This window comes from Danio rerio, chromosome 15, assembly GCF_052040795.2.
Source record: "Danio rerio strain M-AB ecotype USA chromosome 15, GRCz13ab, whole genome shotgun sequence".
Taxonomy (NCBI): Eukaryota; Metazoa; Chordata; class Actinopteri; order Cypriniformes; family Danionidae; genus Danio; species Danio rerio.
The window spans coordinates 18,298,762-18,311,755 of NC_141035.1; the positions used below are offsets into that span (position 1 = coordinate 18,298,762).

The following is a 12,994-nucleotide window of genomic DNA, read 5'->3' on the forward strand; positions in this document are numbered from 1 at the left end:
TATATATATATTTATATATATTTAATCTTAGATCTTTTGCCCAGTTGAAGTCTGTGCTCTATTTCAGTGAGAAGGTTGTTCATGCACTGACACAAAAAAAGAGGTATAATCATATTACACCTGTACTGGTCTCATTACACCGGTTACCGATCCAGTTTAGAATCCAGTTTGAAAGCGCTGTATTATGGTTTTAAATCTCTCCATGGCCCGGTCCTTGTTTATATTTCTGACCTAATTAGTCTAATTAGTTTTTCCAGGGCATCTCTGAAACCTTTGAATGACCTTTCACTGTCCTACATTTACTACTTTAGAGACATTTCACAGGTCATTAATACACGCTTATTTTCTTTAGCTTTTAATTAGGTGTTTTTTTTATATATTTAACAATGTAGATAAAAATTTAATATATTTACAGGCAATGTGTAAAATATCAGTATTGTATAGAATACCTAGGAAATGTATATAATGTCTAATGGTTAATGGCAAAGTAGGAAATATAAGATTTTTTTTGGAAAGATTTTGCATAATTTTCCTAGGCATTATATACAGTCCCTATAGGCATTACATAGAATGACAAGTTTCATTTAGACAAAGTGTCAGAAGAGTAGTAAGAAAGTAGTAAGAAATAATATAACTTATAAGAGATATAGAGAGGAAAAAGTATTTAAAATGTACTGCTGGTTTATTACAAAATTTTTGTACTAAAATATACATCACCAATATAGACAATTTATCACTTTAAACTATTAGAAATATCCATAAAAGTCACTTTTTAAAAATTTATTAAGGTTAAAAGTTGTTGGAAGAAAGATCAAGGTCCCTTATTGCGATTCAAATGCATTAATAAATTGGAAAAATAAAAACCCAAATGAGAAAACAAAATTTTTTTTTTACTATTTTTACAGTCTACTTGACCTGGGGTGCGTTTCCCAAACAACGATGTAACTCGCGGCTGAACTATCATAGTACGATGCATCATTTGGGAAAAGAACTATTTAGTGACAAGTATTTCCCAAAACCTGTAGTTTCTCTGTCGCAAATCCATCGCCCATAAACGCCCATATTGATGCTCTAAACTGGGTGGAGTAACTACTTCTTTAGAGAAAACCCCATAATTGATTTGTGCAAATGATATTTTTCTACTGCACACCCATTTAAAATAAAATCCCATATTAGATTTGGTAAAAACATGCACTCACTTTCCATATTAACTGAAATATATGTAAATGGCACATAGGGCCTATGTTTGCTTTACTAATATTATTGAGGAGTTGAACATTATAAATTCTATTCTAAAACATAAAATCACTAATAAAAGCTAACACGTATTCTAAAATCATATGTTTATCATATAACTAAATAAATAATGAGGCTATTTAATATTTAATGAAATATAATATTTATTATTTATTAGAAACGAAAAATCATACTTTAATAATTATATTAATAATATTAATGATGATGATAATAATAATAATTATTATTTATTTATTAAGTAGGATATTTTTTATTTCTTTGAAAAGTCTACTTGTATAATGTGACACATGCAAACCATTGCAGACCCGTGTCATATACAGTACTGATAGCCTACTTAATAAATAACCTACTATAAATTAAAAGAATTATTGTATGCTTTTTGTTTTCACAAGCTTTGGAGACGTTGCATAAATTCTGCTTTTAAATAATAGGTCGCCTATAGCTTTCCCCATGAGTCTGTGTTCAAAATGACATCAATATTTTCAAAGTTCACTGGGAAGGTAGCACAATTGTATACATGAAGATCACTAAAACTGAACTGTAAAAATAGTTTGGAAGCAAATTACACCTGAGAGAGATTACCTTAATGCTATTTTATTTTTTAATAATTCCAACTTTGACTGTTAGAATGTTCTAAATTAATAGGGCATAGGGGGAATAAGTGGGAATAGAACACAGCCAGGAACTATGTTTCTAACTACTGCTCCAGAGGTGTAGTTGCAAGTGCTCAAGTTTGCGACGCAGTTTGCAAATGTTCATTGGAGCAACGGATTTGGGAAATGGCAAATCAACAAACAGTGTTTGTAAGGACGGAACTTGCGACCTTAGTTGGCTAACGATGGTTTTGGGAAACGCACCCCTGGGTGAGTAAATTAACTGCAAATTTATATTTGTTATTGAACTATTTCTTCAATTAACATTCATTCATTCATTCATTCATTTTCTTTTCGGCTTAGTCCCTTAATTAGTCAGGGGTCACCACAGCAGAATGAACCAACAACTTATCCAGCCTATGTTTTTTTTTTGTTGAACTTGTGGGGGAAACCGGAGCACCTGGAGGAAACCCCCAGCAACACGGGGAGACCATGCAAACTCCACTCAGAAATGCCAACTGACTCAACCGGGGCTCAAACCAGCAACCTTCTTGCTGTGAGGCAATTGTGCTATTCACTGTGCCGCCCCTAATTAAAAAAAATTAATAATAATAATAATAATAATAAAAAAAAAAAAAAATATATATATATATATATATATATACAAGTAAAACATGTATAATAAGCATTAAAATGTACATATGTATTAAAGTCTTGTATTGTACTATTTTTGGAGGGAGGGTGGATTATTTGGCACCTGCTCTCCGTATGAATGCCATTCGCCTGTTCTCTCAAAAGCGCACAGATTTAGTTATTAAAAGGAGGCAAAACAAACAGTGAGAGTGGAAAATCTGCAGCAGATGGTCAGTGGAAGATTATCCGTGAACACTTCACAGCTGACCTCTCCACAGCATATAGAGAGAGCTTTAACATCACACTCAACACATGCTCAGTGTTTAGGGATTCAGAGAGGTGAAACTGCTGTGTGTTTGTCATCAGTGTGTTAATATTCAGCAACTCCCTCCGTCTTGCAGAAAACTGACATCTGTCTCAGTCGTATTATGTTTAATCTTCATTTGTTTTAAAACAATGGAGGGAAAGCAGGCGGAAGAATTAGGTCAAAGCAATGTAATAACAATTAAATATTAATTATAAGAACAAACTTTAGATCACAAAAGAAATGATAATATTTTGAATCAAATAAGAAGGATTTGTGTTCATCCATGTTCAGGCAAAACTCAAAATATTCATTAAGAGATCAAAAATAAGTCCATATCAATCCAGTGGTTTAATCCAACACTCAAAAATGGCCTGCTTGCATAAATGAGTTGAATCAACACAATTCTTGAGTTGTTTGGGACAGCTTAATTGTTTTATATTCAATCCACTGAAATGTGTAAAAACAAATGAGTTAACTTAAACAATTGTGTTGGGACAACATGGAGGAATTGTGTGGAACCCTGCATTTTTGACAGTGAAGCTTTCTGAAGAGACAAGATCGCTTTATATGACTGATTTAATTTAAACTTTTATTGACTATAACCACTGAATAAGTGTATACAGTATATAAGCCTACAATGTACAGTAATGTGAAAAAAATAGGACACCCTATGAAAGTCTGGGTATTTTGTAAGGTTTTGTTTAATCTATCAATGCAGAAAGTTTAAGGTACAATAACTAAACAGTTAAAACTGAAAAAAATATAATAATAATAATAAAAAAAAAAAAAATAAATCAAGATCTCTGTAAATGTAACTCTACAATAGTGCATATTCTAACTGAGGAAAAAGTTTGGACACCATACCCATTTAATAGCTAGTTTTACTCCCTTTGGCTGAAATAACTGCAGTGAGATGTTTCTTGTAGCCACCCACCAGTCTCTGACATCGGTCTGAGGAAAGTGTAGCCCACTCTTCAATGCAGAATTTGGTCATACTTTATATTGATGGTTCGTTTGTTGATTTTAAGTTACATTGCATCTTATTCTCATTAGATTATAAGTAGGCTGTTAGGGTTGGGGTTAGGGTTAGTGCAAGTTGACATGTACTTGCAAAGTTCTCATTGTCAGTTAAATGTCTGTTGAAGGAGCGTATCAACAGATATCAAGTAGACAGTCTACTGATACTCAAATGGACCATCAAAATAAAGTGTTTTCCAGAATTATTTTAGTTGTGAGATGTTTGAGGGGTTTCTTGCATGTACAGCTTGTTTTAAGTCACCCCACAGCATCTCTAAGATTTGGGCTTTAACTTGGCCATTACAAAATTTAAACATTTCTTAGTTTTCAGACAGTCCTTGGTTGATTTATTGGTATGTTTTGGGTCATTGTCCTGTTGCATGGTCTGGCTTCCTTTAATCTTTAATTTTTGGACGGATGATATCTGGTGTCAAGCACCTCAAGCACAGTGAACTCATAACTATTTATGGTGGATCCTATGACGGTGAGCTGATCAGGTCCTGCTGCAGCAAAGTACACTGCAAAAATGCTTTTTTTGCTTAGATTTTTTGTCTTGTTTCTAGTCTAAATATCTAAAATTTCTTAATTCTTTTCCAATGGGGTAAGCAAAATAGTCTTGTTTTTTCTTTTGATGTAAGATTATTTTGCTTACCCCATTGGCAGATTATTTTGCTTGTTTTAAGGAAAAACTCACTTAATATTGGCATATTATTTCTCAAAACAAGACAATATGTTTTGCTTGTCTAGAAAACTTCTTGATTCAGGAATTTTTAGATATTTGGACTAGAAACAAGACAAAAAATCTAAGTAAGAAAAGCATTTTTTGCAGCGTAACCCCAATCCATGACACTTCCACCTCCGTGCTTCACAGTTGGTTTGATATTCTTTTCCTGGAATGCTGTCTTTGGTTTATGCCAAACATGTCGTCTGTTCTAGTGATCAAATAACTCAATTTTGGACTCAACTGTTTAAAGAACATTATTGCAAAAGTCCTGGGGCCTGTTCTTTGTACATCGCTTAAATGATCTAAGATGATTTGGCAGATCCTGGATCTTTTAATCTTGATAACTGATCTCTCGCTTATTTGGTTCTTCAAACAAGTTTGCAAATCAGATTAAAATGTCTGGATGAACTGATCTGAGATCGCTGCGTGTGTTGTGAAGCCCAGATTTATCGATCCTCCAAATCATGATTAGCAATGCAGCAATTAGCTGACGACACAGCAGCGTAATGACATCATCTGATTAATATTCAATTATCCATGTGAGCAAAATTACATAAAATTAGCAGTAGACGGTTTGTTAAATATGACAAGCAATAACTTTCCACATTTGTTGTGGGCTGCAGGCTTTACACTTTCATATGCCAAGAGTATGTATTTCAATGCATATCAATGTATTTAGTTCTGCATTTGGAGAAGATTTATTTTATTATAATATAGGCCTACTCAAGTTTTTTAATTGGCGTACGGAGTAACAGTATAAATTAATTTTGCATCAAAAAAGTATGCCCCCAAGGAGGTTTGAGCTACCAGAATTGTTGCTATGATCTCAGATGAGTTTTGAAGAACAAACAATCCTGGATCATTTCAATTTGTCAATATCCAAATCCAGCTAATTGAGTAATTCATGTACAAAGAACGGACCCTTGGTCTTTGTCAAGATTCTCTCTGGAAAACTTCAGTCTGGCCTTAATATTTTTCATAGAAAGCAAAGTTTTCCTCCTTGCACACCCCCCATGTAAGTTGCAGTCTCTTTCTAATTGTAGAGGGATGCACTTTCACATCAGCAGTAGCCAGAGCCTGCTGTAGGATATTTTAGGGTTTGAAGACCTCTTTTAGTATCTTGCGGTCTGCTCTCAGGGTAAACTTGCTGGGACGTCCAGACCTGCAGACTTGTAAATAATTTTACAGACAGTAGAATGGCTCATTTCAAAATCTTTTGAGATCTTTTTAAATCCCTTACCAGACTCGTAGGCTGCTACAATGTTTTTTTTTTTTTTTTGTTTTTTCTGAAGGCCTTAGACAGCTATTTTGCTCATGGTGCTCACTTTCACTTCAACACTTTAACAGTCAGGATCATACCAAAATAAATTTCAAAAGTTTAGAAAGGGCAAGCCTCATTCAAAATGGTGAGTAATGATTTACTAATAATGTGCACCTGTTGTGGTACACCTGTCTTTGATTTGAGTGATTTTAAGTGTGAATTAATGTGGCGTTCTAACTTTTTTCTTAGGTAAAATATGCATTTTTTGTCAAATTAAATCTTAATTTTAAATAAAAGTTTTTTTTTTTCACTTTTAATTGTTTAGATATTTTACCTTAACTCTTTCAGTATTGTTAAAATTCAGATTAAATAACCATATGTTAAAAAACCTTACAAAATACCAGGCTTTCTTAGGGTGTCTTAATTTTTTTCACATGACTGTATATAGACTATATACTATATACTATATATATATATATATATATATATATATATATATAAATATATATATATATATATATATATATATATATATATATATATATATATATATATATATATATATATATATATATATATATATTAAAAAAAAAACTTTAAGTTACCACTTTAAAGTTCCCACTTTCGTTACAATTTGAAGTTTTGTTTGAGTGTAACACACACACACACACACAAACACACACACACACACACACACACACACACACACACACACACACACACACACACACACACACACACACACACACACACACACACACACATATGTATATATGTATATATATATATATATATATATATATATATATATATATATATATATATATTTTTTTTTTTTTTTATTCTATTAATGTCTCCTGACATTTCTTCCAAATATCAAATACGTTTTGTGCAATTTAGAGCATTTTTAATTATATAAAAAAAGTCCCCATCAGTTTATATTCATTTTTAGAAAACACAATTCTATTGTTCTAACTTCAGATAGAGAAATCAATATTTGGTGGAACCAAAATGACCCTAAAATAACTTTCTATATGACTTGTGAATTAACATTTTTATTTTACATTTTGAAGAAATGTTTATAGAACACACCTTTATTCACATTATTTTTCAGGTAATTTTCACATAATTTTCAGGTAATTTTTTTTATTTTTATTTAAATTTTTTAGCCATTATATCTAAAACGTGTCTAGACTACTGGTGTTCAGCCCTACTAAATGCAACTTAATGTTACAAACCAATATTTTATTATCATATTATTATATTTTAATGTATTGTTTGAAGTACTGGGTTTTCTGCTGTGTGCTTCGGTTTCCCCCACAGTCCAAAGGCATGTGGTATAGGTGAATTGAATAAGCAATAAATTGGCCACAGTGTATGTGTGTGAAAGAGTGTGTATGGGGGTTTCCCAGTGTTGGGTTGCAGCTGGAAGGGCATCCGCTGCATAAAACATATAAACTGGATAAGTTGGTGGTTCATTCCTCTGTGGCGACCCTTGTTGATAAAGGGACTAAGTCGAAAAGAAAATTAATGAATGACTGGTTGAAGTGCAAGTAGTTTGAACATTTTCTGCCTATTTGTTATTCCTAGTCATACTAAATGAAACCACATCTTATTATCCACAATAATGTAGATAGAATAAAACAAATGTTAACGTTATATTTTAACACACACTCAAAAAATCCATTTAATCCCGAGAAAATGAAAATCCCTCATAGCATATCATGTTAATATGTGCTGTGAGGGACTTTTATTATTTTTTTACATTTGACATATTTCTCAGATTTTATGAAAATTGTACTGCTCACAAGATGAACTGATTTCTTGCGGTTTTGGAACAAAATGAGGACGATTAAATTTCAAAAAGTTTTCATTTTGAGGTGAATAAAAACTTCAAAAATCAAACAGAAACAAACATAAAGGAATATGCAGTTAAAACACAAGCAACTACACAGGTAATTTAATCCCTGGAGAGAAATTAATGTGGAAACAGAGCTCAAGTTGTTCACAACAACTTAGCAGTATTTTTTTTTTCCTCTATGGAAAGACTTTTCCTTCAGTTATGGCCTGATGTTGAAGAAATGACGAGTCACAGTTGAGAGCACGTGCTATTATGACTGTCTGCCAGCAGGCAAAGGTAAAGGGAAGCGGTTGCCAGGCTGAGGAGACTCTTTTTCCATCAAACTCTCTTCTGATTGGCCCGGTTTCTGTTTGAGGGAAAGGAATCCTGCCAATTGGAAACAATCAATGTTTTGTTGCCGGGGCTAAAGTCATTCCATAAAGCTGACATTTATTGGCGAAAGGTTTTCCCCATAGATTTCAAACTAATACACTCTACAGCAAATCCACACTCTTCAGCTTATTAGCTCAATTACTTTTTCAGCAGGAAACAGACCAGATTTTACTTTTTTTTTCTTTGGGCTTACAGCAGCTCTTTTACTTCTCAAAGCCTGTTATGTAGATGAGGTAAGTATCAGCTTATTTTTGAGTTGTTGTTTTTGGAGTTGTTAGATTATTAATTTTCCAATGATGGGTTGCTGCTGGAAGGGCATCCGCTGTGTAAAACATATGCTGGATAAGTTGGCGGTTCATTCCACTGTGGCGACCGCTGATAAATAAAAGGACTAAGCCAAAAAGAAAATGAATGAATGAATGTTAGATTATTAGTGTCTGTTTTAAAAGGAAATATAATTACATGTTATTGATTTCAATAAGATTATTTAAGATTATTTAAGATTATCCTTTTTTCCCCATACTGTGACCAATATCCAATTGAAATGGCCCCGAAATTAGAAAACAAAAAGTAGGGTGGTGTATTTTGTACCGATTGGATAGTTGGAAGTTTGACATTGCTAACTAAATAAAGGAAGATTGAGGAATAAATGAAAGCAGAGCAGAAACGAGACCCGCACTGATAGCCTGCCCTAAAGGCATTCCATGTGACCAGACAAGAAGAAAAGTCATTTCTAGGAGGAGGGAAGGTTATGGGATTTGATTAAAGATTATAACGGCAAAAATTGACAAAATAAAGACAACACAGGCTTATTATGAAAACGTAGCCCTATATACATTTCTGGAGATCGCAAAGTATGTAGCCAGAAGTACGTATGGCAGCATTTCGTTTTTAAAATGAACGCATTAGGCGATATGATGCAGTTCCTTTTCTTGCTTACAGCTGACCACTTACCTACATGTGGACGGCTTGCCAGCTGTTACCAGTTTTTTCAGTTAGCATGGTAAAATTCAGGCGAGGGCTTTTTTTTTTTTTTGGATTGCTTTTCAAAATAGTTGGATAGGTTTAGGGAAGGGCGTGGCTTTTGAAAACACTATTGGTTGGGTTTAGGGAAGAAGGAGGGTGGGTCAGTCGATCAGTCAGTCAGTCAGTCATTCAGTCAGTCTGTTGACAGCACCCTCTGATGGATTTACATGAGAACAGCAGGCCAAATGGCACTTGTGAGAGAAATCTGAGATCTCAAAAAACATACACAGCAGCCTCTGGTGGATTAGAGACAACAAAAACTGCAAAAAAAAAAAAAAAAAAATATTTGTAGCTCCTGGGTGTATTTGGCGCTCTCCAGAAATGTATTTAGTGGTACATTTTCAGAATTAGCCTGGGTTGAATAATATGTGAACAGATTCATTGTTAATAACAAGCAAGACTATATACAAATAAAAATAAAAAATAATAAAAAGAGAGGGTTTGATGTCATACATTTTCATGTTCAGTTCAAAGCGCAGCTCTCTTTTTTGTAAAAAGGAAAATATATTATATTATTAATTATTTTTATTATTATCTATTATTTACATACATTGTATTTGTTTTGGAACCTGCTAATATTATCGTAAAAGGGGTATTTTAACCCCACAAAAAACAAACAAATTTCATTTATTTATTTATTTATTTTAAAAGTTAAGTTAATAAATTTAGGTTGCTTTAGTGTTGTCGAATAAAAATTTTACCGTGTATTATTCATGTGTATTATTTTCTAATAGTTTGAAGGACCGGAGTCAAATATTCAGTTTATACTATAGTTAACACATACATAAATATACTGTTGAAATATTTTATTATTTTCTAATAGTTTAAAGGACTGGTGTCAAATATGCTTATACTATAGTCAACACATACTGTACAGTTGAAGTCAGAATTATTAGGCCCGTTTGATTTGTTTTCTATTGTCCACAGAACAAACTATTTGTTTAGAAATGTGTTGAAAAAAATCTTCTCCCTGTTAAACAGAAATTGGGGGAAAATAAACAGGGGGCTTATAATTCTGACTTCAACTGTACATAAATAGTTGGTAAAATAGTTGAAATATTTTATTTTAGGACATTTGTCAGGTTTTTGTCCTCAAAGCACTGCTGTGTGCCTGACTAGTTTTCTTACTCATCCCATCCAAAGTAAAAGTTTTGTTTTAATTCGATTTTTGGCAGTGAAATAATATAACTAAAATCATTTGGCGTAGTGATATGGAACTGTAATATGTGCAAGACATGCCTGGAACTACTTTAGCCATGCATTAATCCCAAAATAATTGTATGTCTTCAGCCAATCAGAGTCAAGTGTTCAACAGCCCTGTAGTATAAGAGGTGGTAACATATGATATGATCCACTTCCTAGAGTGGAATATGGGCTGGGTTTACAAATTTGATTGAAGTGTGGCTGCATGACAGACTACTCCTCACTCTTGTTAGAAATGGTCTCTGGTGTGTGATATCACGTGGCTGCTGTGCTGTGCTTGTTGACAGACTCTCTTTCTGCTGTCTGGGCTGCTGTGGTTAGACAGCCATGCTGATGAAGAACAATGCCTTTTACAAGGCCTTTGTTGACTGACCGCCAACTTCCCGCTTGCAGTTTCTCTTCATCTTAGCACAGCTTTTACTGTGTTTCTTGAGGAAGACCACCAGACACTCCCAGACATGACTATATTTGCGGGTGGATCTTGCACAGAATGTCAAAAGTCTTCTATATTTTCTTTTGAGTAGTATATTTCTGTTTATGACTAAGACCAGTTACTCTGAAACAGGTTTTTTAAAATGAAGAGAACATGTTTTTACTTGCATTTCTTTCAAATTTGAATTTGCAATGGCTATTATTACTTGGAATAGGCAGTTATCTGTATCAGCTGAAGAATTTAAAGGGTACCTATGGTTAAAAATCTACTTTTCAAGCTGTTTGGACAAACTTGTGTGTAGGTATATAGTATAGACCGTCATATTGGGGTGATATAAACGCACTCGGTCCTTTTTTTTTTTTTTTTTCATTTAACAACATAAAAACTGTAGACCAATTGGAGCGGTTTTGAGAACGACCGCAACTTGACGTAGGAGTTCGGTGCCCCCGCCCACCAATATTGATTGAGAGGTGCGCATCACCATTTCCTCAGTTTTCCGCCTAGGTTGCCTCTATGGACGCGCGGCCCTGGTGACGGCCTGAAAGGTTGGCCGCACAGTTCTGTGTAACAGCGTGCGTATATTTACACACACACACACACACACACACACACACACACACACACACACACACACACACACACACACACACACACACACACACACACACACACACACACACACAACCACGCATACATACACACACGCAACCATGCAAACATATTCACAACTATGCAGACATGACATTTCATTTTATAGTTTCTTTCTCCGTATCATTATACAAATCACAATACACGATAGTTTCTTTCTTATACTTTATTTAAAGAAACCATAAATTTTTGTTACTACTTAATTAATTTGGAGTGCACACAAATTAGTTAAGTTGTATAATAGTTGTTGTTTTTTTTTTTTTAAGTTACCGAGTTGTAAGCTGGAGACAGGAAGTGGCGGCCGGGTGGCTTCCGGTGCGGCAAAGATTGGAGTCCAGGCGGGAACGCCGAATTTATCCAAAAATGGTTCCGCCTGGGCGAACCAACCGCTGGAAGATGTAGGGGGATAAGTTATTTTAGATATCCTCGTTAATCAAATATTTATGTATTGCTTTTGTTAATTTGTTTATTTTGGTTAATGGTTAATGTTATTATTTTTGTGATAATGTTATTGCGTTTATTTTGTTTATGTGTTGTATGTAGTAATGTGATTTTTTGTCTTTACCCCTTTGTAATTTAAATGAGCTCATCCCTTTCTTTATAAGCCTGGCTGTTCTTCATTGTGTTAGGTCTTTTCGTGTTGGTTTATTATGTTGGCCTCATGGTCCTTTTATTTTCTTTTTTGTTTAATTATCTTAATTTGAGGACTTATGTCCTATTTGTTAAGAATAAATGTCAAATGGAGAATTTTTGGCTTGTGTTCTGTTTCCTTTGACCCTCGGTCCCTTACATGGTGGTGTAATGGTGTGGGGGATATTTTCTTGACACACTTTGAAACCCATTAGTTCCAATTGAGCATTGTGTCAACGCCACAGCCTACCTGAGTATTGTTGCTGGCCATGTCCATTCTTTTATGACCACAGTGTACTCATCTTCTGATGGCTACTTCCAGAAGGATAACGTGCCGTCATAAAGCGTGAATTATCTCTAACTAGTTTCTTGAACATGACAATGGGTTTACTGTTCTGAAATGGCCTTCACAGTCACCAGATCTCAATCAAGTAGAGCACCTTTGTGAAGTGGTGGAATTGGAGATTTACATCATGGATGTACAGCTGACAAATCCTGTCAATGTGGACCAAAATCTCTGAGGAGTATTTCTAGTTTGTTAAATCCATGACACGAAGGATTAAGGCAGTTCTGAAGGCAAAAGGAGGTACTAGTAAGGTGTACCTAATAAAGTGAGTATATGTGTGTGTGTGTGTGTATATATATATATATATATATATATATATATATATATATATATATATATATATATATATATATATATATATATATATATAATTTAGTTTGTTTCTTGTTGTTGTTGTCATTTGAGGAAAACCAAACCATCCTAGACAAAACTAAAGAAAGGTAAGTACTATGTTGAATCTTCTATGCCAAAAAAGGCAAAGTATAATTATTACAATCACCAGCGATCTAACCTTTATAAATCACTGGAAAACATTAAATATTCACTTACTACACATATGCCACTGAAATGAACCACAACTCCCAAAAGTCTTTGCACTCATCAACTCCAGCCACAGCTGACAGTAATCTGGACACTTATGCACACACAGCTGAAGCTCATTATTAACTATTACATGGACTATA

General features: G+C 33.9%; 1 long non-coding RNA gene across 1 annotated transcript in view; it reads left to right on the forward strand.

Moving 5' to 3' along the window:
• Positions 1-12,994, forward strand: part of LOC137487733 (uncharacterized) — a 753,637-nt gene that overhangs the window by 348,296 nt on the left and 392,347 nt on the right. The gene's annotated exons all lie outside the window — the stretch shown is intronic.